Source organism: Suricata suricatta, chromosome 1, assembly GCF_006229205.1.
Source record: "Suricata suricatta isolate VVHF042 chromosome 1, meerkat_22Aug2017_6uvM2_HiC, whole genome shotgun sequence".
NCBI classification, from domain to species: domain Eukaryota; kingdom Metazoa; phylum Chordata; class Mammalia; order Carnivora; family Herpestidae; genus Suricata; species Suricata suricatta.
Window position 1 is genome coordinate 14,606,651 of NC_043700.1, and position 3,444 is coordinate 14,610,094.

Genomic DNA, 3,444 nt, shown 5'->3' on the forward strand with positions numbered 1-3,444 from the left:
CTAATCATTCGCTCATGCTTGAACATTTAGGTTATTGTGATGACCCCTCAGAACAATGTGACGCAGAAAATGTCGTCATGGAGACAAACGGGACACAGAAATATATAATGATTAATCAATGATTAATATAGCCCTAAGAAAATGCACATTGTAATGTCTCTTGGGAAAGCGGCTGGTTTACGACTCGGGAGCCGAGCAGCCGGGAAGGCCTGGGCCGCTCAGGGTGGAAAGCCACCCACTTGTTTTGTGTTGACTTCTCCGCTTCCTCGGAGACCACATGATCAGATGAAACTTACTGATGATGTCTGATCAGCCATAATGTACAGGCTTAAGCAAGTTCCGTTTTTCTCATGAGATCACTCTCGGAACACTAAGAACAATCTTGAAGTCTTTTATTGACTGATTATTGCTTCTCCAATAAACACAGGAATGCGGAGTTGCTCAGGGACGACAGTCGCTCCGAGCTGTCTGTCGTCCCCCGTCCCCTGCTCCCTTTCTTACACAAGGCGGCAGGTTATCTCAGGCTTCTTAAGCCGTGGTAAGTAAGCCTGGAACCCCCTGGGACATAAGTCTCTGTCCAGGTGTGTGACCGATATCTCTGTTTCCCAGTAGTAGGTTCCTGGTAGGTGAATTACTGTGACTATTATGTTATCTAAACTTCTCTTGAGGGTTTCTTCCCAATTTGCTTGTCAAATGGCTTTCCAGAAAGGTGTACGCCCCTTCCTGTGGTGCCTGAGGAAGCCGGCCATGCCCTTTCAACACCAAGTGTTACCATATGGAAATGTCTTTGCCAATTTGATTGAGAAAATGGTATCTTGTTGACTCGAGTCGCATTTGATGAGTAATTTTCTTAAAAATTTTAATGTTTATTTATTTAGAGAGAGAAAGAGAGTGTGAGCAGAGGAAGGGCAGGGAGAGAGAGGGAGACAGAGAATGTGAGCAGAGGAAGGGCAGGGAGAGAGAGGGAGACAGAGAATGTGAAGCAGGCTCAGGCTCCGAGCTGTCAGCACAGAGCCTGATACGGCGCTTGAACTCAAAAACCTTGAGATCATGACCTGAGCTGAAGTCGGAGGCTTAACCGACTGAGCCACCCAGGCGCCCTTTCAGTGGGTTATCTGACCTCACTCGGATGGTCTCTAGTATGTCCATGTCCTTCGCAGCAGCTCTCAATGTACCAACAGTGGAGGGGCCTGTAGCAGTGGGGGTGGGGGCAGGGAGGGTGAAAGGTGAGGTAATGGGAGTGGGGAGCGCTGGCTGTGTGTATGATTATGTGGGGCTCTGACAAGTTAGCCTCTACCTCCATTTATAATACATTATAAATGAGTATTTAATGAGGCTCAGCCCTTTGCCACAATTTCCATCATCACGAGTTGAGTTGTCTTAGTTTCTCAGGCTTGCATATGTTGGCTGCTGTTGTGGACCCAAAATAATGCCTACAGGATTCCTTTGGCTTCCCATTGATAGGTGCTATTATTGGCTTTTTGCAGACGAGAAAATCAAGCTTAAGAAACTTTTCAAGGAAACACAAGTGAGAAGTAGCCAATCTGGGATTCAAGTTACCTGACTAGAAACCTATGCTTTTTCTACTACATCCACATTTAAAAAGCCTCACAAACTTGAAAAGTGCATGTTAATTTATCCGAGGTATGTAGAAAGAGTATTTATTCCCTTCATTTTACTTAGATGTTACCTTTTTTTAAAAAAATGTATTTTATTTATTTTTGAGAGACAGAGAGAAACAGCAAGGGCAGGGGAGGGTCAGAGAGAGAGGGAAACACAGAATCCGAAGCAGGTTCTAGGCTCTGAGCTAGCTGTCAGCACAGAGCCTGACGCGGGGCTCGAACCCACGAACCGTGAGATCATGACCTGAGCCGAAGCCGGGAGCTTAACCGACTAAGTCACCCAGGTGCCTCAGATGTTACCTTTTTAATAGCATTTTTATACAGATCAGTGATGTTCCCAAGTGAATTGGTAAGTGTTAGAATTTCCGATGTTTAGTCTTTTGGTCTCAAAAGGCCAGAGGAATGCAGCAAACACACCAGAATCGAATCCTGGCTCTGCTGCTGCTGTTTGCTAGCTGTTTGACTTTGACAGATCACTCGATCTTCTCCAAGACTCAGCTATAAACATCCAATTCACAGAGTCGTTGGGAAGATTAAATGTGACAATATATGTAACTGAATCTAGCAGTGTACATGGCCTGCATTAGGTGGCCAGTAAAAAATTTCAAAGGTCCTGGTGAGATGGCAATTGGCAAAAGGAAACAAATTGGGAGCAGTTCAGGAGAAAAGGAACCTATGCATTTATTGCTAGCCTGTATCTGTAAGGAAAAGGAACATTTTCTTTAATTTTTTTTGAAGTGTACCACAAATACAGAAAAGTGAGCAAATCGTCGTAAAGCCCAATGAATTACCCCAAGTAATCACACTCCCAGAACCACCTCCCAGGACAAGAAATGGAACATCAGTAACACAGAGCCCCCAGGGTTTCCTCTCCTGATCAGTTTCCCCTCGGTTCTCCCCAGGGTAACCACATGCTTGATGTTTAAACCAATGGACAGAGTGTTGCCCATTTTACATAAATGAAACTTGGTCTCTATCTCCTACCATGTACAAAACATAAAGCGTCTAAAAAGATGTGGATGAGTCTCACAAGCATAATTTGTAGTGGGGGAAAAATGATATTCAAGGAAGAATATCATTTACATAAAGTTGAGTGTTTTGAGTAACAAATTCTTAATGTAGACATATTTGTCCATCTTTTTCCCTTACAGCAATATTTTGTGTCTTAAGACTTCCTCTCCATTAATCTATGTTAAAGAAGAAAGGAATGAAAGTGGACCTCTATCTTACACTATCTACAAAAATAAATTCAAAATGGATTAAAGGCATGCAATGTAAGAATTGAAACCATGATACCCCTTAAAGAAAACATAGGCAATAAGCTCTTTCAAATCATTATGTTGTACACTTTGAAACTAACATGTTAATTATACCTCAATAATAAAACAATAAAAAATAAATAAGAAATTAAAATTTTTATTTTCTGCTTGTTGCTGGGATAGGATAGATTTGATTTTTGCTTATTGGTATCCAACAACCTTGCTAACTAAACTTGCTAATTAGGGGCACCTGGGTGGCTCAGTCGGTTAAGCCTCCGGCTTCAGCTCAGGTCAGATCTCACGTTGGTGGATTCGAGCCCTGCGTCAGGCTCTGTGCTGACAGCTAGCTCAGGGCCTGGAGCCTGCTTCCGGTTCTGTGTCTCCTTCTCTCAATGCCCCTCCCCCTCTCATGCTCTGTCTCTCTCTGTATCAAAAATAAATAAAACATTAAAAAAATAAAAAAATAAACTTGCTAATTAAATTTATTTTTTTATAATAGTTTATTGTCAAATTGGTTTCCATATAACACCCAGTGCTTCTCCCCACAAGTGCCCCCCTCCATG

General features: G+C 42.7%; 1 long non-coding RNA gene across 1 annotated transcript; it reads left to right on the plus strand.

Moving 5' to 3' along the window:
* Positions 1-474: 474 nt before the first annotated feature.
* LOC115275822 lies at positions 475-2,989 on the plus strand. The gene is made up of 3 exons (XR_003901811.1): positions 475-538; positions 1,488-1,644; positions 2,774-2,989. It is a non-coding gene; the product is annotated as an uncharacterized LOC115275822 (long non-coding RNA).
* The last annotated feature ends 455 nt before the right edge of the window (positions 2,990-3,444 follow it).